The 23081-nt window shown below is 37.0% G+C and overlaps 1 protein-coding gene across 3 annotated transcripts in view; it reads right to left on the bottom strand.

Annotated features, from left to right (window-relative positions):
- Positions 1-23081, bottom strand: part of PRKD1 (protein kinase D1) — a 317471-nt gene that overhangs the window by 243422 nt on the left and 50968 nt on the right. The gene's annotated exons all lie outside the window — the stretch shown is intronic.

Here is a 23081-nt window from a genome sequence, read left to right as displayed (position 1 = left end):
GGTATAAAAGCAAGTCTTAGAACAAACTGTGACCCACAATTTGGAATATTAATTATCAAAAATAAATAAATAAATAAACAAAACAGTTCTTTAAACTTGTTTACACACTCAATGAGGTCCCAGGTTTCTATCCTTTTTTAGGGGTTCTGATCATACATTCCATGCAACAATCTACAGAGAGGATTCAGTCATCCTTAAACAGATATATAGCAACCACAATCCTCTAAATTATCAGCTGGCTAGCTTAGGATGCATGCTTCCATTGCCATTCCTGAAGGCCTCTCTAGATCCTGATGCCACATTCTTGTAAGGGTAGGATGTGTGTCTAAGGTATTGTAGCCAATCCACAAATCTTGAACACCATTTTTTATTTTAAAAAAGTAAAAATTCATTTTAGCTAATAAGAAGCCAAAAATTTTAGCAATGAAAATCCAGTTCTAACATTAATTGGCTTACCAGTAAAACTCACGGTTGACCAGAGATAAAGAGAGCTGGTGGTACAGATCTCTTCAGACTGAATTCTGATTAAATGCTTAGTTCTCAGTGATGTGTATTCCTGATTAGGCCAATGGCCACCCTACAATATGGCTTAAACTAACACAAACACACTATACTACTGTCATAATGAAATGTTTTAAAGTAAATTATAGTAGTGGATTCCAAAATCCATACCCTTCTACCACATCTCAATACAACCTGAGATTTACATATGAAATTTTATATTTTGGTGTTGTTTCCATATTTCATCATATATTTTTAATTTTTCAGGCTTACTTATGTTCTTCATTCCTAGAATGCATTTCTCTGCACTCTTTTTTATTTCTGCCTGAAATTACAGAATATGAGACCTGAATGAAATGGCCATCTTAGTAACAGCTTTAACCTACAAACTAGGAAATTAAGACCTACAACATAAAGGAACTTATGAAAGGTTACATTTCTAGTCAGTACCAGAGATGGGACCATACACAGGCCACCTAGATTCCTTGTCTTTCCATATATTCCATTGTCTTCACTGGTGATGAAGTTTCTGATGCGAAAGTACACTTGATATCATCTTTGATAATGGAGAATACATCATAGCCTGTCTGCACACCCATCACAGTGGGATCGTTCTATTCCTTCAGCTTTAGGCTTCACTGAAACATATGCGTCTGGATGAAGGATGACTCAGTATAAAGAACAGTGCATCCAATACCTTACATCATAGGATAAAGGAAGTTGAAATTGGCTGACTAGAAAATACTAGAAAACCAAAAAGCAGCTGCCAGTCTATACAAAGAAAAATCCTTTGCCAAAGTCTACAAGTTCTTCACTTGAGCCAAGCGTATCATTTTACATTCCAAATATAGCAACCCAGGCATCAGTGTCCGTTCCCCAACCTCCTCAAAAAAGAAAAGAAAAAGAAAAAAAATTGATGCGGCCAGTTGTTGAAATACCTGAATAACTGGTAATACAACCACAACCAAAGCTCTGTCAGGGTCCTAAGCAGAACAACAGAGGCACCAAAACCACAGCTTTCTCATTAGAGTTTTTGGGGAATAAAAGTAAACAATCAGTGAAAGTGTCCATGGAGTAAGAAATACAAACAGATAAAGGGCGTGAATAATAGAGAAAACTTTATCTAAAATCTGCAGCAGGAGGGCCCCGTCAATAGTGAGCATGAGAAGGACCAACCGGGCTGTCAGCTCATTGTACTAATGAGCTCCATCCATACTCCGAAGAGAATGGAAAGAGCAAATTCAGGACCAAACTGAGCACAGAAGGCCTCGGAGGCCTGTTGGGGAGTGACTACCTGAGGTGGGAACCGACTGTAACCTGGTGAGCTGACAGGAGTAAAATCAAAAGGAACTCCAGCTGTCAGTCTTTCCATAGCTCACCCAGCTGCCTAGCATCCAGGACACAGGAGCTGCTTGTTGGTCCTGAGTTAACAGAGCTCAAGTCTAACAAGGGACGAATTTCTCTGGAACCATCACTGCTTATTTCTGGGATAACGGGGGTGAGGAGAAAAGAGACTTCAGGATCAAACAAACCTGAATCTTAATTCCAACTCCACTACTATGTTGCGCTGGGCAGATTACTCAACCTCTCAGCTTTCTTTCCCTGTGGATGATCGAATTACACACCCTGAGGACTGTGGCTGAAACTGAACAAAATCATGAATGCATGTGAAATATCTAGCATATGAGACAATCAGAAAACACAGAATCTGATAGAACCACTGTTACCGTCATTGTTCCTGGCTCCCCCCCCGCATGTGGTGGCAGGCCAGACTACCTACCTCAGTAGAACAAAATCTACCCATATCACCTCTGACCTACAAATGTCTAACTTATAAAGGCAGAGAATAAAAGTGCCTTCTGTACCTGTTTCTCTTCCCTTGCCGACAGGGGAGCCCTCAGAGGAAAATACTCCAGAAAAAAGGTGAAAGGCAAGGTTGCACACCTTACCCCATAGTAGACAAAAGGGAAGCAATGGCCTTCGCGACCCGGTGGCCCCTGACTGACAGTAGTTCCACTACATTTTGAGTATTTTCACCCAACTTTGTTAGCTTACAAGTCCAGCAATTAGCGATTCAAGTATCCTCTTTAGAAATGCAAATCCCTGGGGCACTTGGGTGGCTCAGTCGGTTAAATGGCCGGCTGTTGATTTCAACTCAGGTCACGATCTCAGAGTCCCAGGATTGAGCCCTGCATCAGGCTCCATGCTGTGTGGAGTCTGCTTGAGATTCTCTCTCCCCCTCTGCTCCTCCCCCACACTCTCAAATAAATAAATATATAAATAAAATCTTAAAAAAAAAGAATGCAAATTCCTTTGTTCAGATTAGGGTTATGCTCACATCATTAGTCATTCATACACTTACGGGAAGTAGTGCAATCAAACTTCTCTCCTCCTATGGTACCTGAGGAAGAACCAAAGATAAAGAAAATACGAAAATGCCATGGAACACTTTCTAAGAGTGGAACAGGGTGAATGGGACTGAAAAGGGCACTGTGAGGGAAATAAAGAAAGTCTGGGGGGCTGAAAATCTGACAGAATAATGGGAAACCCAAACTAGCCGATTTAAAAATCTGCCCACAAGATGTTTGCCTGGCGTCCAGGAAAGAGGAGGAAGTCCTTTCCTTCTTTCCCTTCCAATGCCTTGGTTTCTTCCTTCTCCCAAGCACCAGAATGCAGGAGTCCATCACTGGTACCACAGTGAAGTTTTAACACGAGTTAGGGGAATTTTTGCGAGCCAGCAAGGAAATTTAACTTCATCTGTTTAACATTATTTTGTATAGGAAAATGAGTTCTAAGTTCTACAGAACTCACCCAAGTGGCTCTCTGAAGCAGAAACCATAATTGTCTCTTCTTAGATCAGTAGCAGAGTTCATGAAGTGAACTGATGATTAAATGAATGAATGGAGGGAAGGCCTCCCTGACAAGGAGGGTAAGGCAGCCTCCTAATGAATCTCTCTCCCCTGATCCTGGTTTTCTTCTAATCACATATCATTATCAGACGTTATAATACATAATACATCATCAGTCCTTATAATAAATATAATATTTATGTATTTGTTGATTCAATGTCTGCCTTCCTCATTCGACTATCAACTCCATGAGGGTATATACTGTTTCTCACACTCCTCAAGTCTTCACCTAAAACTGTGTGGCAAATCACAGATGCTCAGTCCATATTTGTTGAACAAGTGAGTAACTGAACTGAATAGGAAATGTCTTCATATGACATTGAGGGTAAACACTAGGCCTTTAGGAACAATACTCTGGATCCTTCCCTCACTCAGTCTCCACTTCTTATTTCAAACCCCACAAGGACCAGACTATGTCTGGGCTTGTGATCATGTCCTTTTAAATCACACCCTACCAATCCCTTTGAAACACTAGAGATAGCGTGTCATGACACTGGGGTTTGTCCTTGGCACCAGTTCTCTCTGAGAATTTTTTTTTTTTTTTTGGAAAAATGGCAAGCTTTCAAAGAGAGTTTCCACCTGCACCAAAAATAGAAAATTCCACCCATATAATGGCTTTCCCTGCTTTTTTTTTTTTTACAGTGTCATAAACTTCTTATCCTCTTTCTTTGAAAAGATCTCTGAAGGCAAATCACATAAATGCAATTGTAAGATCTTCCCATTTCATTTTCTGGAGAAAAAAATACTGATATGTAGAAAAATAAGGGGAGAGGACACTACAAGGTACTTTACATTTGGTATCTGAAAGTCACCTCCCCAGGAACCAACTGCTTCCAATATTGGGGAAGTCTTCCCTATTTGAACAATGGCACAATACCATTTATGTCTTTTTTTTCTTTTAATTTTTTTTAGTATAGTTGACACACAATATTACATGAGTTTCAGGCGTACAACATAGTGATCCTACTTCTCTATACATTATGCTATGCTCACGGTATAGCTACCATCTGTCACCACACAACACTATTATAATATCACTAACTATGCTGCACCTTCTATTCTTATGACTTTTATTCATTACATAACTGGAAGCCTGTATCTCCCACTCCCCTTCCCCAATTTTGCCCAACATCCCATCCCCCTTACTCTGGCAGCCATCAGTTTGTTCTCTATACTTACAGGTCTGATTCTACTTTTTGTTTGTTTATTCATTTGTTTTTTAGAGTCCACATAGGAGTGAAATCAAATGACAATACCACTTATTTCTAATAATTTATTATCTTTTTAATTATAAAAGTCCATGATTATTACATCGATGGCAAAAGGCAGGCCAAATTATCTTCTTAGACCAATATATTCATTATTTATACTAACATAAAATAGTAGACCATTTCTCTACTTGAACAGACTCACACATTAAGTGCTTGATAATTATCAAAATATATCAGGCCATCAGAGTGCCTGGGTGGCTCAGCAGCTTAAGTGTCTGACCCTTGATTTTGGCTTAGGTCATGATCTCATGGGTAGTGGGATCAAGCCCTTTGTGGGCTCCACGCTCAGCAGTGAGTCTGCTCGAAGATTCTCTCCCTCTGCTCCTCCCTTGACTCATGCTCTCCCTTCCCTCTAAAATAAATAAATAAATCTTTAAGAGCCTGATAATAATGTCTCTTTTATATTCAGCCACCCAGCTTCCCCATTAGATAAATGAATGAAATAAAACAAGCTTCATTTTATAACCCTGATGTCATTATAAGAATTTAAAGATGGAAAGGAGAATTTAGTAATTAGTTAATTACTAATAATCATAAAGTTACATGACTCAGGAATAAGCACTCAAAGCCTAGAAAGAGACTTGTAATTCTTCATCAGGTAAAAACAGTGCTCAGGAAATACCATATTTTTAAAAATAATAAACTTAGTCTAAGATATTTCTGTAAAACAACATACAATTAATATTTTTCATAATCTGAATGAGTAAACTGATCTTTGAACTAAATGTACTAAAGGGTTCTTGTAGGTATTTTGAACATTTCTTATATCATTCAGCACTAGTCAAATCAACCGTTCATTCCTAGAAACTTACGGGCAACAAGGGAAAGACAAGAAAATAAACATTCCACTCAGAATACACATGAATAAATCCACCACATTTGCAATCTCCAAACAAGTACACTTCTTTCTGCTCTGAGTGCTATTCCTAAAAATAATCATGATTATAAGACAAATACATTGATTTTAGGTCTGAACCACTGTATTGCACTGAAGGCCATGGAGGGGCAGAAGGTCTACCGTAGAAAATATTTCTGGCTATTGCTGGAAAAATTCTGGAAGAATTAAATCCAATGTAAACTGCATAGGCAATGTGTAACTCAGAAGGGCGCCCAGCGATACTCTTCCTAACATAAAGTGAGACAGATGATAGCAGTGCTCCTAACAGTAGAGACTGCAAAACAAAAGGTCTAACCAGGCTTCTCAGACTTGTTGCAACCAAGCCCAGAAGCAATACATGGAGGTTTCATGGTAGCTCCAATTTAAGTTCATTGAGCTCAAATATCATCTGAGATGCTGTTGTCTAGAGCTGATACACAGAGTTATTTCTTCTACAGCTACAGCTCTAGAAATTAAGATCATTTTAGTTGTTGCTTACTGATGTCACTATAAGATTTACACACATCACAAATGCCTTTTTCATTTCATAGTCAGACCTTGCATGTTTTTAATCATTTGCAATTTAGAAAGTGCTTTTATAAATATTACCTCCTATCCTTTGAAGTAAATGTTTAAATTTACTTTTATAAATAAGCCAACTGAGGCTTAAATAATTTAAGTGACAATCCCAAGGTCACTCGATAAGATAAACTTCCACTCAAATTTAGATCGTTTGACTCCAGGGCCAACAGACTTTCCACTACATCAACTTCCCAGCTCTTTCCAGATCTTTATCTTACCCACTTATGTTTTAATTCTGTAATGAGACAGATTACATTCTCCACATTTACTAAAACAAACAGACTAGTCTAATTTTCAAGCCGAGATGAAATAGGCCCTCCCCTCCAACTTTTACTTTTTTTAATATTTATTAAAAATTATTTGACAGTATATGAAACAAGCCAAATTAAACTCATTTTTCAGTTAGAAAAAAAATAACAAAAGAAGTCCAAATAAACTACAACTAACACCTCCTAAACCAAGTAGAACTTTTACTGAGTAATAGCTGGGGTAAAAATGCAAAGCAAAAAGGGAGTTTCCCTCTGATTGATGCCACTTCTCATCAAGTGAGCTGGTTTTAGCTTACCTCTAGTAAGGGGTGCCCTGACTTGCAAACTGCAGCCTGACACACCATTTCTAAAAGCTTCTATACCAAATATAACTCTATCTTACATCTTCACCAAACATCTTCCTCTTTGGTAGTGTCATAGAACAAAGTCAACTCTGGCTTTGAGAAGGAGCAACATTCTACTAGTTGGACTAAAGCTGCCACTCTTCATTGAGAACCTTACTGAACAGCTGTAGCAGAGGTTCACCGTTTTTCCTTCACTGACCTCTCAAGTGGGAAAAATGATGTATTAAGTAAAACTGGCAGAAGAGAGTCAGCTTTGAAGTCAAAAATCAGAGTTTTTTAAATTCCCTACTCTGGGCATTTTGGAAGGTTCCCTAATTATCTTTTCAGTATCATTTACTTTGTGTTTTAATCAATAAGGAAGTATAAAATCTACTCATACCTCCTCATAGGAAGACTAAGGTAAAAAACAGAATATCAGATACAAAAGTATTTTGGAAACAGTGGAATCCAAAACAAAGTGTTTTCAAATGAATGCTTCATCCATGTGAAGAAAATATACCACTCCCCTGGAGGTGAAAGCAAGCCATCTTATTTTTCAGTTCTACTATCGGTTTTTCATCTGGGGAACCATAACAAAAGGCATTCTCTTGTTCTCAAATGACAACATGCACACCACTTATTTTTTCTATTCTTCTGTCTTCCCAACATTTTTCTTTTGTTGTATTTTTAATGCACTGAGCCCATGTGCCACGCTCCATGATGTTTACTTGGATTACCAGGGAGAGACAGAGTATCATTAAATAATTACATTTACTACTGCAAATGTTGCCATGCAGGAAAAGGTACCTAGCACTAAGAGAAAGTAGAAGAGGCACACCTGACCTAGTATAAAAGGACAGGGTAAGTTCCCATCAGGAAATAATATTTAAACATACAAATTCTTTTCTCCCCAATCTTCACTTCCAAGTATAAGAACCATGGTTTCTGTTCATTAGTGTTCTTGAGGTGCTCCTGTCTTCCTCTCTTCCAATCCTAATCTGATGCTACTGAAATAATTTTTATTTTTTAAAAATCTTCAATTCATGTTTTTCCTTTCTCTCCAGATCTGTTTTTCATATTTGGATATTATCCATTACCTTAGAAAACAGTGGCTTGAAATACACACTTTTTCCCCAAGAAAACTCAGTAAAGCATACAGTTTTTCAGAGAATCTAAGGTAAGACAATATGATCTCAAAAACCACAAAAGAATAACAGCAATTTTAGCTAGTTCTAGGAAACAGAGGAACTATAAGAACAGCTAAAATATTTTTAAGGTAAATTTAAATGATATGATACAATTTTACAGTAAAAATACTCATTTTTAAAATATGAATGTATAGTATCAGTTGTAAAGCAACGAATTCATCTCTAAAGCAAGATACTAAAGAGTATTTATTTTACCAGTTAAAAAGTAGAACTAAATCACATTAATTGGGACATATGCTCATTACTGGGCAATGGCTATATGGGAATTCAACTAATAACATACTAATATTCCTGCCAATGTAACTTGGTCAGAAGATATCCTTATAAATCTACAGAAGGAATCAAAGACAGTAATATGGGGAGAGTTTCACCTAATATCTAAACAGTAAAGCCCGCATTTAAAAGTCTTTAAGGGTACCTGAACATGGAATCTCAATTTATCTACCAACTAATCCAATTCTCCCTTTTAAATGTAGACCCTGACTCTCAAAAGAAGGCACATTCTATCTGACTTCGAAGCGTATGCAAAGTACGTCTTAGGCAGTCCAGTGCTCTGGGTCCAATACCTATTCTTTCCCATAGACCCTTAGTAGAGGCAGTATGAAGAAAAAAAAAGAAGCAAGCTACTTTTTCTCCTAAGAATGCCAGTCCTTTTTACCAAAAGTGTATTGTCATTTTTGTATTGCAAAGGCTCAGAACAGACACTTAAATGTACCATACCACATACACAGGCAAAGGGAGAGTGTGAGTGTGAGTATGTAGATAAATTGAGGGACATTTTGGTACCCAAAACAAATCACTCTGAAAATAACTTTAAGAAGAATCAATTTATGGGTGCCTGGATGTTTCAGTTGGTTAAAGCAAGACTCTTGATTTCGGCTCGGGTCAAGATCTCAGGGTTGTGAGATGGAGCTCCATGTCAGGCTCTGCGCTCAGCACAGTCTGCTTGTTCCTCTCTCCCCCCACTCCCCACCCCGCTCCACACTTGCTCAGACCTTCTCTCTCTCTCTCTCTAAAATAAATAAACAAATCTTTTTTAAAAAGGAGCAATTTACTTAAAATCCCAAGACCTTGGGATTAAGGTAGAAAGGACAGAGAAATAAAGGAAAAAGAAGACTATAGTTAACAGTCCATTTGAATAAACTTACCACTAGATTTCTCATAGTTTGCTGGAGGATGCTCTTGAATTGTCCCTAAGTTTGATCTTTGAGCCAATGTTCAAATTACTTGATCAGGTTTTTCCTCAAAGAGCTGTATCTTAAATGAACTGAGAAATTATAGTAGTCTTTTCAGATCTTCAACTATTTTCTGTATTTTTCTGGAACACAAAGTCATGTGTGCAAGCAATATCTAATTATAAAAATATACACAAAACTGCTACCATATATTTACGATAATATCAATCAGTCTGGGAGTACTTAGTGATCATATGAAATTAATATACAAAATGCAAGAGAGGTAGGTGCCAAAAAATTGCATGCTCAATTGCATACTGAAGATAATGTAAGCATCATGGGGGTGGATGACTGTGCTTGTCTTATTCTCTTTGTAATTACCTCTACCCTCCAACACAATGTAACAGGCACTAAACAAACATTTGCTGAATGAGTAAGTTTTCAAAAATCCTACAAATGAGGAAATCAAAATGGCCACCAAAATGTTTTAGTTAGGTATGTCTTGCCATTTGCCCTATCTCTATGTTGTTTCAGATACTGGCAGGAAATCCCAAACTCCACTCACCTGGCTATTCTCCATATTACCTGTTACAACAAACCCTCTGCTAATCCTGTATTTTATTAAGAAAACTGTCCATTAACTTCCATACATCTGAGACACAATAATACTTGTTAATAATGACAACTTATATGAGACCTTAGAAAGTACCTTTTAATCAATGAACATTACCTTGTACTCAATACTCTTTAAATGTAATTTAATTTTTTTTAAAGATTTTGTTCATTTGAGAGAGAGAGTACAGGCAGGAGGAGTGGCAGAGGCAGAGGGAGAAGCGGCTCCCCGCTGAGTAGGAAGTCTGACTCAGGGCTTGATCGCAGGATCCCAGGATCATAACCTGAGCCTGAAGGCAGATACTTAACTGACTGAACCACCCAAGTTCCCCAATGTAATCTATGTTTTTTAAAAAAAATCTAGAATGTTGCATTATCCAAAAATTAAAATGAAAAATACTATTATTCAACCATGTTGAATGATGATATTCATTATACATTAGTCATTGTGAAAGGTCACATAAGTAAAGTGATAGAAAACAATCCATGGAAATTTAGAAAGTATACTGCCATTATTTTAGAACTGCCTGAAAGAAAGAAACATAGATTGATTAGCCTTGAATACAAAAATGTACAAAAAGTACAAAAAAAAAAGTTTTTCTTGTGAAAAGAAATTTTAGGACTTACTTTCTTGGCAATCTTCAAGTATTCTCTATAATACTATTAACTATAGTCAACATGCTGTACTTATTTATTTTAATTAAAAGTTTATAACTGAAAGTTTTTATAATTGAAACCTCTTGACTCTCTTCACCTAATTTGTCCACCCTCGACCCCGTCTCCTCTAGTAGCCACCGTTCTGTTCTCTGTATGCATGGTTTTGTTTTCTTGTTTTTTAGATTCCATATGTAAGTGAAATCTCACAGTATTTGTCTTTCCCTGTCTGACTTATTTCATTTAGCATAATTTTCTTAAGGCCCATCAATGTTATTGCAATTGGCACAATTTCATGCTTTTTATGGCTGAGTGGTATTTTATATATATATGTATATGTACACGCACACCACATTTTTATCCATTATCCATTGATGAAGTCTTAGGTTGTTTCCAAGTCTTGGCTATTATAAATAATGCTGCAATGAACATAGGTGCGCATATATATTTTCAAATTAGTGGGGTTTTTCCTTCAGATAAATACCCAGAAATGGAATTGCTATATTATATGGTAGTTCTATTTTTAATTTTTTGAGGAATCTCAATACTATTTTCCATAGAGGATGCACCAATTTACATTCCCACCAGCAGTGCACAAGGTCCCCTTTCCTCCACATCCTCACCAACATTTATTATTTCTTGTCTTTCTGACAATAGCCATTCTAATACATGGGAGGTGGTATCTCCTTATGGTTTTGATTTGCATTTCCCTGATGATTAGTGATGGTAAGCATCTTTTCATGTGCCTGTTAGCCATCTGTATGTCTTCTTTGGAGAAATATCTCTGCTCATTTTTTTAATCATATTGTTTGTATTTTTGCTACTGGGTTGAGTTGTTTATATACTTTGGATATTAACCCTTTACCAGATATATTATTTGCCAATATTTTTTCCCATTTAGTAGGCTGCCTTTCATTTTATTGATAGTTTTCTTTGCTGCACAGAAGCTTTTTGTTTGAGATAGTTCCCCTTGTTTATATTTTTGCTTTTGTTGCCTTTTCTTTTGGAGTCAAGTCCAAAAAATCATCACCAAATCAAATGTCAAGGAGTTTGTTGCCTATGTTTTCTTCTAGGAGTTTCAGGTCTTAAATTCAAGTCTTTAATCCATTGAGTTAATTTTTGTGTATGGTGTAAGATAGTAGTCTAGTTCCCTTCTTTTACAAGTGGCTGTCCAGTTTTCCCAACACCATTTATCAAGGAGACTGTCCCTTCCCCATTGTATATTCTTGCCTTTTTCATCATAAAATTACACACTAATATCCCTGATGAACATAGATACAAAAATCCTCAACAAATATTAATAAACCAAATTCAACAATATATTAAAAGGATCATACATAACAATCAAGTGAGATTTATTCCAGGGATACAAGGATGGTTCAACACTTGCAAATCATGATACATGATACAGCACATTAACAAAATAAAAGATAAAAATCACATAATCATCTCAGTGGATGCAGAAAAACCATTTGACAGAATTCAACATTCATTTGTGATAAAAACTCAACAAAATGGGTATAAACGGAATGCACCTCAACATAATAAATACCATATATAACAAACCCACAGCTATCATCATGCTCAATGGTGAAATACTGAAAACTCTTCCACTAAGACAAGGAATGGCAAGGAAAGGCCTGGGCAAGGATGGCTACTACCCCCACTTTCATTCAAGACAGTATTAGAAGTCTTAGCCACAACAATTAAGCAAGGAAAGAAATAAAGGGCTTCCAAATTGGAAAGGAAGAAGTAAAACTCACTATTTGCAGATGTCATGACACGATATATAGAAAACGCTGAACACTCCACCAAAAAATTCTTAAAACTAAGAAGTAAAGTCACAGGGTACAAAATTAATATACAAAAATCTGTCGTTTCAATCAGAAAAAGAAATCAGGAAAATAATCCATTTACAATTGCATCAAAAGAATAAAATACCTAAGAGTACATTTAACCAAGAAGGTGAAAGACACTGATGGAAGAAACTGAAAAAGACACAAATAAATGAAAAGATATTCCATGCTCATGGACTGGAAGAAAAATATTGTTAAAATGTTCATACTACCCAAAGTGTAGTACAGTTTCAGTGCAATGCTTGTCAAAATTCCATTGGCATTTTTCACAAAAATGAAATAATCTTAAAATCTGTATGGAACCACAAAAGACCCCAAATAGCAGGGCACCTGGGCGGCTCAGTCAATTAAGCATCAGACTCTTGGTTTTGGCTCAGGTCATGATCTCAGGGTCATGAGATCAAGCCCTGCATCAGGTTCTATGCTCAGCATAGATTCTGCTTGAGATTCTCTCTCTCCCTCCCTCTCTGACCCTCCACCCACTCCCAAGTGCTCATGCTCTCTCCCTCTTTCTGGAATAAATGAATAAATAAAATCTCTTTAAAAAAAGATCCCAAAGAACCAAAGAAATTTTGAGAAAGAAAAACAAAGCTGGAGGTATCACACTCCCTGATTTCAAACTATATTATAAAGCTGTCAAAACAGTATGGTACTAGCATAAAAACAGACACATAGATCAACAGAACAGAACAAAAATCCCAGAAATAACATGCATATATGGCCAATTAATTTACAACAAAGGAGGTAAAAATATACAATTTGGATTTTGTTTTGAGGCTTATATACCCAATGCCCAGTGAAGTTTGGCTTGCGGTATACACTCAACTCTATGAGCCTTCATTTCATCTCCACTTGACAATGGCCTCCTACACCCGCAGCCTCACCCCAAAAGCTGTCCTGATAACTGATGCACATTTAAAATCTTAGAAGATGGGCACCTGGGTGGCTCAGTCGGTTAAGCGTCTACCTTTGGCTCAGGTCATGATCCTGGGGTCCCAGGATGGAGTGTCACATTGGGCTCCCTGCTCAGCATGGAGTCTGCTTCTCCCTCTGGCCCTCCCCCTTCTCTCTCAAATAAATAAATAAAATCTTTAAACAAAATAAAATAAAATCTTGGAAGTAATCTTCTCACACTGTTTAATTTCTGGCCCTCTCAAAACTTCCCTTCTGCTACACCTTCTCTTCAACCTGAGAGAAACTTTACTCTCACAGTCTATAAACCCCTCCCGACATCATTCTTTAGAGAAGGCAGCATAAATTAAATAAAGCAAATAAATATAAACTTAGAACTTTGAAGGTGCTATAAGATAAACAGAGTATAACAAGAGAGAGTTATGGGGAGGCCTATTTATATAGCACAGTCAGAGGAAAACTCTCTGAGGAGCGACATTTCAGATAAGACACGAAGGAGGAGAAGGAGCCAACTCTGGCAAGAAGGGGATAGGGTATTCCAGTCAGAGGGAACAGCATGTACAAAGGCTTGTAGGCGAGAAAGATCCTGGCCTCTTTGAGGCACAGAAAGGTGGCCAGTGTGGCTGGAACACGGTGGTCAAGGGACAGAACAGAAGGAAAGGTCAGACAGGTGGCAGGGGCCACATCACACAAGGCTTTCTGAACTGTGATAAGGAGTTTGAATCTTAGGCCAATTATAACTGGACTTCATGGAAATGTTTTAAACAGGAGGGTAGGTAACACAGTAAAATCTATGTTGTTATGAGATGACTGTCACTGTGGTTCACAGAGATGGCACCGTGCTCGGGGCACGGTGCTCAGGGCAGAATAGGTATGGGGCTATATAAAAGATACACATGTAGGGATCCAAAGGGGTACGTGCACCCTGATATTTATAGCAGCAATGTCCACAATAGCCAAACTGTGGAAAGAGCCAAGATGTCCATCAAGAGATGAATGGATAAGGAAGATGTGGTATATATACAATGGAATATTATGCAGCCATCAAAAGGAATGAAATCTTGCCATTTGCAACGATGTGGATAGAACTGGAGGGTATTACGCTGAGCAAAATAAGTCAATCAGAGAAAGACATGTATCATATGACCTCACTGATATGAGGAATTCTTTATCTCAGGAAACAAACTGAAGATTGCTGGAGTGGTGGGAGGGTGGGAGGGATGGGGTGGCTGGGTGATAGACATTGGGGAGGGTATGTGCTATGGTGAGCACTGTGAATTGTGCAAGACTGTTGAATCACAGATCTGTACCTCTGAAACAAATAATACATTATAAGTTAAAAAAAGAAAAAGAAAAAGATAGCAGGAGAGGAAGAATGAAGGGGAGTAAATCGGAGGGGGAGACGAACCATGAGAGACGATGGGCTCTGAAAAACAAACTGAGCGTTCTAGAGGGGAGGGGGTGGGAGGATGGGTTAGCCTGGTGATGGGTATTAAAGAGGGCACGTTCTGCATGGAGCACTGGGTGTTATACACAAATGATGAATCATGGAACACTACATCAAAATCTAATGATGTGATGTATGGTGATTAACATAACACAATAATAAAAAAAATAGGTATGGGGCTATATAAAGCAGAATTCTGACACTCCATCTAGTATAGCACCTGGCACGTGCTAAATGTCCCAAAAATAAATGACAGAAGTAATGGATAAGTGAGCCAACAACCTTTGAAGCTGGAAGCGGCAGTCACAAATCAGTCTCAGAATGATTAGTCTGGCAAATGTGTTTTAGACTAGAGAGAATCTATGTCGGGAGAATGTTAGTCATAGACCCTGAATATCTGGACCACTCAAAAACATTCTACAGTTGACTATGCCTTCCGAAATTTAGAGTCAAGCTTTATAGACTTTCCATATTCTAAAATAGCAGAGCAGAGCAGGGATCTTTTTTATATACAAAAAGGATTAAACCACTCTGTGTAAGCTGTTCCTGGAGTTTAATAAGAGTCTTTGTTTGTTTATCTTGTGTCTGGCCAAGTGTGTGTGTGCGTGTGTGTGTGTGTGTGTGTGTGTGTGTATGTGTTTAGAGATGCCGAAGACTGATGGTCAATCAAGAGAAACCCACACTGAAATTGTTAAGAGCTGGGAAGTGAGCCAGTTTGCAATCACTATAGGAACTGCTTGAGCTGAGTTCCTTGTTGCCACTCTGGTAATGAGCATTCCTCAAAGGATGCCACTTTGCATAGTTTAGTCCTCTCCGATGCAAAATATGTCACTTCTGAAATCAGGCTGAATTGTTTTAAAAAGGAGTGTCAATAAAATTAAGCTCAACCTATTCACTGATTACAAGAACAATAAAAATAAATGGTGGCCCTTATGCTGTAAAAAAGTCCACCAGAAATATATGGAAGGAAATACACTTTGAGAGATTTAGCTCTGAATCTGATCTTCACTGCATTTGTTTTTCATCTGCTTTTCACGGAATCATGTAAGAGGGTAAAGGGGGGTGAAAAATTCATCAATTCACAATAGGAATTTTTCCTCAGAAGTAATGAAGAAGAGAAAGTTATTTTCTTGGAGTAAAGTGGAAATTTTCAAAAATATACATTATTATAAAAAGCCAAATGGACAGATTACTTGGATAAATTCACATTCTCTTGCTTCAGAAATGTCTTCACAGAACAATGAAACTCTAGGCATAGTAATATCAATTTATTATTTCTAGTTCCTATGGAAACACGCATTCCACTTACAGAGTCCAACCAACATGGACACAAGTGCAAAGCAAATACACTTAGAAAGAAATCATGTAATTTTTATCTCTAGGAAAATGAGCTCTGAGATATCAGAAACAATTGCCAAAAGGGCCCACAGTCAATATGAAACCTTCTCTGAAGCTACTAGCCACTAGTGCCATTAGGAAAACAAAAACAAAAACATAATCCTACACTTTGTAGTCCCACAGGTGGAAATGCCATATGTAAACAAACATCACACATAGAAATATGAAGGATGAGAAAAGACTAGGCCAAGCTCAAAGAAAGAAAAAAAGAAAGACAGAAAGAAAGACTGATTTACATATGAATACTGCCTTGTTCAATAAATCTCAGTATTTAAAAATGAATCTCCTAAATAAGGTCATATAAATCAGAGTACATACAGTACTTGTTTACAAAGCTGTTAGTTATGCAGAACCTTGACCTCAAGAGAGATAATTAGGTAAAAGTATAAATATGTTTAAATCAATCAGTAAATATTTGTTGGGACTCTATGCTAAGCACTATGCTAAGGTCTGTAGAGGGAAAAATGAATTTTAATTCATTTGAGAAGAATTTATTGTGCATTTCTGTTGTGCCATGTACTAAGACAAACATCAGGGAACATAAAATAGTTAAGATACCACTCTAGCAAAACGGAAATTGTTTGCAATATAATTTATGGGCAACACATGCTACTGGAATAGCATTGTAAGATGAAAAATGAGTCACATGAATAGTACAGACATGTGTGCAAATAGTTTTCAGAAGAGAGAGATCATGGCGGCTGAGTTGGTAAGAGAGGTTTCCACAAATGACGTGAGAATTGACTTGGATTTGAATAATGGATGAAGGGAAATGGACAGTAATGCAACTGACAAAGGGGATAGAGCAGGAATTCACAAGGTTGGTCTGGGTACTGGAAAAAACCTGAGGAGGGGAGAGACAATGGTGGAAAGTTAGGCTAAGGCCAGAAACAGAAATGCCCCTTACTGGATAAGGCGTTTCTTTGGAGTGATGCAAATGCTCTGGAAGTAGAGACAGGTGGTGAAATGTACAACACTGTGACTGTTACGAGAATTTCACCTCAGTAAGTTTTTTTAATGTCCATGATGATGATAAAAATTATTACTATTGTTAATTGCAAAATACTGGAAATACCTAAACATCCAACCATGCAGAGACTGGTTGTTGGAAATCCATACGATAACATTGGAAAGTCCACCTGATTAAAAAAAAAAAAAAAACTGAATATTTTCTAAATATAATATCACAGGAGAGTATTTAATGACACAGGAATAGGTTCATAGTGTATTATGCAACAAAGCAAATCCCAAAACAGTTTACCACATCAAATCTATGATAAAAAGAGTGGAATGATATAGTCTGAGTGTTAGCATCATGAATGATTTCAATTTTCCTTTTCCTTTTTTTCATTACAAACATCTAAAAAGTTTTTTAAGATTAAAATTTTTATTTAAAATGTGTTTTCATATAAAATACAGAATTTCATCAGAAGACTCATTGCAGATCTAGAACTTAGCAAATGATTCAGGATCCTTCTCTAGATAGAGCCAGGCATAAAGTAAAAGACCTGCACACAACATGGGACTTTTAAGTAGCAACTTAACAACATTTTCTGGAATTAAAATGAACTTCAGGTAATTAGCTCATTCCATAGAACCTGTAAATTTTCAACGATTTTCTTTCTTTTTTTTTAAATCTGATGATATTTGTTCTCACCTCTGCCTGAGAGTGACAACATGAAGACTAGCCTATTTCTACACTGTTTTTCTGTTTGTTTTTTTTTTAAGATTTATTTATTTATTTGAGAGAGAGCACACAAGCAGGGGGAGCAGCAGAGGGAGAGGGAGAAGCAGGCTCCACGCTGAGCAGGGAGCCTGATGGGGGGCTCCCTCCCAGGACCCTGAGATCATGACCTGAACCAAAGGCAGACACTTAACAGACTGAGCCACCCAGGTGTCCCTGTTTTTCTGTTTTTTAAAAGTATGTCGAATAACACTGACTTTCATGTATCCATGGTCATCCTCCTTTTCTTTTTGCTTACAATACTTGTTTTTCTTTGAAGGTATTGCCACAGAAAGGGCTCTTCCTCTCAAAATATGAAATTCACCATCACTGCTCACTTCCTCCTTTTCCTCATTCTTAACGACTCCCCTTGAATGTGGTTATCTTACGTCACTAGAGTCATCAACTCCAGGTTATTTTCATTTCTTCTCCTTAGTATTACCAAGGTGGGGTAAAAATAAAGGCAATCAGATGAAACTCTTACCCTCAGTTCAGATTTCCTCCATATTTCATGAAATCCATCAAACAAATGCCCAGATTATATTTCACAGTAAGATGAGCAAAAGCACACCTCTTCAGCTGTAGGCCCCTTTCCTTGTGCATTCATGGATGCCAAAATCAGAACCTACAGTTCGGGAGCTGCACACAGTTGCATCTTGTTTTGAGGTTTTGTTTGCAAACTGTCAGTAAGATCAGAATAAATTGCATGATATGCAGTCCAATATGTATATTCTTGAGCACATCTCAATGTATCCACCAAAAAATATTCATAGCTGCAGGTGTACAAAAAAAAAGGCAGAATTATGGCTTGATTTGCCTTGATAAGCATGGCAATTTTCTGTACACTTTTCATAAAGTGCTAATCAATTTCAGCTCAAAATAGATTGAAACACCCAACAGATTGCTGCCATAGTCCACAAATGTTTGTCATTCGTAGGCTGTGGCAATAATGTGAATTCTGAGGAATAAAACTGCAACTGAACTATACCTTGTAAAAATCCCTTCCATTTGTCTTAATAACCCCTGAAGCAATGCTAAGAATTATTTTGAAATCACATAAATTTGAATTTTCCATTTCTTTCTTGTTACATCTAAGTATTGCTTGTCACATAGTAATATCTGTTAAGTATGGTTATAGATAGATTATATTTAGAACTCAGTGTAATGATGATATTTAAGAATCAGATATCACATCCATATTGTTTAATATTCTTCTAAAGTATAATTACAGACGTCACATTCAATTTGGAACTGAATCATCACAGACTTCTGCAATAAATTACTCTTTGTATCTTTACCTGTTAAATATAGAATAATTTTTTGATAATGTTTTGTCAATATTCTAGTCCTTCCATTAAGGTTATTTCACAAACACTTTGAGGTGTTAATATTCATATTAATGCACCTTTCCGAGTAGCAGTGCTCCTGCCATATGAATCATTCATCTGCCTGGGATGTTCTGCCAAACACAAGTGCCAAAACTTTGCTGAGCACTGTTATACTCCTACAAGGGAGCCTCTGCTCAAAACTGAGCGTATACTTTCCCTTTCGTTAAGTGTGAGAAGCAAATGGTAATGACATTTAGATCTGGGTATGATACGCTCTCCATGTAAAGTAGGAAATTAAATGAGAATAGATAACATTTCAAATTTTCACACCTTCCTCTTTAAAACTACAAAAGCGATAATATAATATGGGGGGGGGGGTAAAAGCTACACAGTTTGGCCTTAGAAAAAAAGAGTACTTGAGAGTTGTGACTTAAAGCAACTTCTGTGATCACCATCTGCCAAAAAATGTATCACCAAAATTAGAGGCAGTAGAGTGTCACAGACCCAGTCTCTGTGGTCAGAACGCCTGAGTTTTTAAGTTGACTTGGCAATTAAATATGTGACCTTGAACAACTCACTGCATCTGTTTCCCCATCTATAAAAAGGGAATTATGAGTAACTCATGATAAGTGAGACAATGCATGCAAAGTTCTGAGGATTAAATGAGATAATACATACCAAGCTCTTAGCAAAGTAGGTTCCAGTCAATTCTTAGTAAACATTAGCTGTTCTTATCAGCATCATCACCATCACCACCATCATTTCAAAGAGAAGTTCTAGACCCACAGTCTGAGTATGATAGTTAAGTGTTCTTACTTGCTTTATATCAACTGTCTGCCAAAGTATTTGTTTCTAGGTCTGGGTCCTCCTGACTCACCCATATTAACCTATTTTCTAAAAGAGATGATAACATGTTTGAAAATCCAGTCAGCTCTGCATGAAATGGTAAACCTCTTGGCCCAAATTACCATCTACTAATCTTGTTAAAATAAGGGTGAAAAGGGTATGTAAAAAAATGTGAAACACACTTAGAAAGTGTTCCTGACTCTCCTACACAAATGGAAAACTGTCATCTTTTCCTTATTCCAGATCTAGTATAACAGTAGCTGTATTCATTGATAAGCTGTTCCCATAATGTCACTCTTCTTACTCATTAGTGTCATCTCTCGAATTTAGCTAGACAGTCACCTGCACGGAGCCATGAGAGTTTCAAGAGCCACTGAGCAAAAAGTTTATGCATTCTGACCTTAAAAAAATTGAATCTGATTTTGTTTCCAGAGAGGAAATTCATTTATTTACCCAATGAAAAAACAAAAACACACCATTCAGGAAAAAATCACTAACGTACATAAAATGTAACCACAAAAATACATTTCAAATCTTCTTAATTAATTACTATGGTCAAAAGGACAACAGCTGACTCAAAAGCTGACTCAAAATCTCCACACCAAATATCTTCCTTTTCTTTCTTCCCCTTTAGAATAGTTGTTAGGCAGTTGCTATGGAGCAAATCGATGCACAAAAGCAGTCAAAGCAGAAACATACTCAAGTGAATTCAGGTTATTAAAAAATACATATGTATTTTAGACAGTATTTTCCTGAGATCACACAGAGTGCTTTGCCAATTTCCCCTTGACAATCTATTAGATTTTATGTACTTGTGCTTTTCTTCAAAATGCCAAAACATCAGCACAAACAACTTCATGTGATAAATTACCACCTCATTCCCTTTTCCAAAGACAATTTAAACACAAGTTATAGATGAAGGTTGCAAAGGTTGCTTTATAAGTAAATTTGATGTTGCTTATACTTCTTTTCTCCTACAATTAGAGGCACTTCCTCAAGGGCAAGCTTTTGGAACTTTAGCTGGATATAGTTACAATTAAACTTTATTGTATATTTTGCAGAGAGCAAAGCAAGATCACAATATGTACAAAAATGCTTTGTATGTAATAAATATTCAACATGCACTTGTGAATTAATTTGAGTAAATACCTTTCACATACAACGATGTTTTAAATATTTGTTTTAAAAAAGTGCCTGAACATATCACACAAGATGGCTGTTAGCCATTTTTTTATCAGTAATTTACACAAGAGGTGTACCAAGCCCAGAAATGAGCAAGAAAAACCACTGTATAGAGAAAGAAAATGATTATGTTCAGTCAATAATTTCAAATCGTTATTCTTACCTTTATAAAATATGTTGTTTTTATTTTATAATTTTTTTATAACTTATAAGTTGTATAACTACAGTATCATTTATTAATATAGATCACATATAGAGGAATATGTGATCAACTTTATTTTCACCAATGGTGTGAATGTTCAAAAGAGTTTGAAGAACTACACAAAATGGAAAACTCTTCATTCACAGATCAAATTCACGCAGTTATTTTATGTTATTAAGATCTATTCTCTAACAATTTTATCAAATGTAGCTGCCGGGTGTATTAATACAGGTTTTCACTGCCTGGTAGTCCACATAGTAAAAGCCGCATGTGTCTTGAATAGCAGGTTGCTCTGTGATCTTACACATTTCAGCTTCAAGTTTTAGCTCCTATTTTGGTTTTAGTTTCAGTTTTAGTTTGGTTTGGTTTTGGTTTTGGTTTTATTTCAATGAGAGGAAAAATAAAGACCAGTGATGAATATGTGTATACTGTCTTTACAGCTGTATAGATTTTACCCCAAGAGATAGAATGCACTTACTTATCTTAGGCAAACTTCTGAATGTGCCTAAGCCTCAGTTTTTGCACCTATAAAATGGAGATGATGCCTCACGGACAGATAAAAATTGGCAGGCGGGGTAGAGGCAAGGGAGTCCACAAGAGCCCTGATGGGAAGAAGTATTATCATTATTAAAGTCCAAGAATCGTACATAAAACAGAAAGCAAGTGTTTGCAATAACGTGGAGAAAATGGAACCCTGATTCTTTGCTGGTGGGGGATGTAAAATGTCACAGTCTCTGTGACAAACTGTTCCTAAAACGGTTAACATAGAATCACCACATGACCCAGTAATTCCAGTCCTAGGTATATATCCAAAAGAAGGGGAAACAGGTACTCAAAGAGACACTTGTACACCCACGTTCTTAGCAGTATTATTCACAATAGCCCAGAGGCAGAAACAATCCAAGTGTCCACACAGGAATCTATAAACAATTTACGGTATATACATATAATGGAATCTTATTCAGCCATAAAAAGGAGTGAAGTTCTGATACATGCTACAACACACAGGAGCCTTTAAAACATTATGTTAAGTGAAACAAACCAGTCACAAAAGGACAAATACTGAATGATTCCACTTACATGAAATATCTGCAATAGACAAGTTCAGAGAGACAGAAAGAAGATTAGAAGTTACCAGGGGGTAGAGGGAGGAAGGATTAGGGGGTTATTGCCTGATGGGTATAGAGTTGCTATTGGGGTGCTGAAAAAATTGGGGAACTAGACAGTTAATTGCACAACACCATGAATATACTTAATGCCACTGAATTGTATACTTAAAATGAATAAAGTGGTAAATTTATGTTCCATATATTTTATCACAAAAAAATTTTTAATAAATAAAAATAAAATTATATTGGGGCACCTGGGTGGCTCAGTTGGTTAAGCAACTGCCTTCGGCTCAGGTCATTATCCTGGAGTCCCGGGATCGAGTCCCGCATCGGGCTCCCTGCTTGGCAGGGAGTCTGCTTCTCCCTCTGACCCTTCCCCCTCATGGGCGCTCTCTCTCTCTCTTTCTCTCTCTCTCAAATAAATAAAATCTTTAAAAAATAAATAAATAAAAATAAAATAAAATAAAATTATATTATTATATCCTCTCTAGTAGAATTCTTTCTACTCTACTCTCCTCCGCTTTACAGTAAAAATTCTTGAAATGGTTGTCTTGGCTCCTAGCCTCCACTTCTAATGTAACTCAGCAACCCACTTCAACCTGTCCTGGGCCCCACAGCACTCCTGAAATGCCTTCCACCAAGCACACCACGCAGCACCTTGCTGCCAAATCCTTCCCTGATAGATAGCCTGTTGACT

This window comes from Eumetopias jubatus, unplaced genomic scaffold, assembly GCF_037043125.1.
Source record: "Eumetopias jubatus isolate StellerSeaLion01/CBP00866 unplaced genomic scaffold, mEumJub1_p1.0 scaffold_7, whole genome shotgun sequence".
Classification (NCBI taxonomy): Eukaryota; Metazoa; Chordata; class Mammalia; order Carnivora; family Otariidae; genus Eumetopias; species Eumetopias jubatus.
This window is presented reverse-complemented; position numbering and strand designations above follow the sequence as displayed.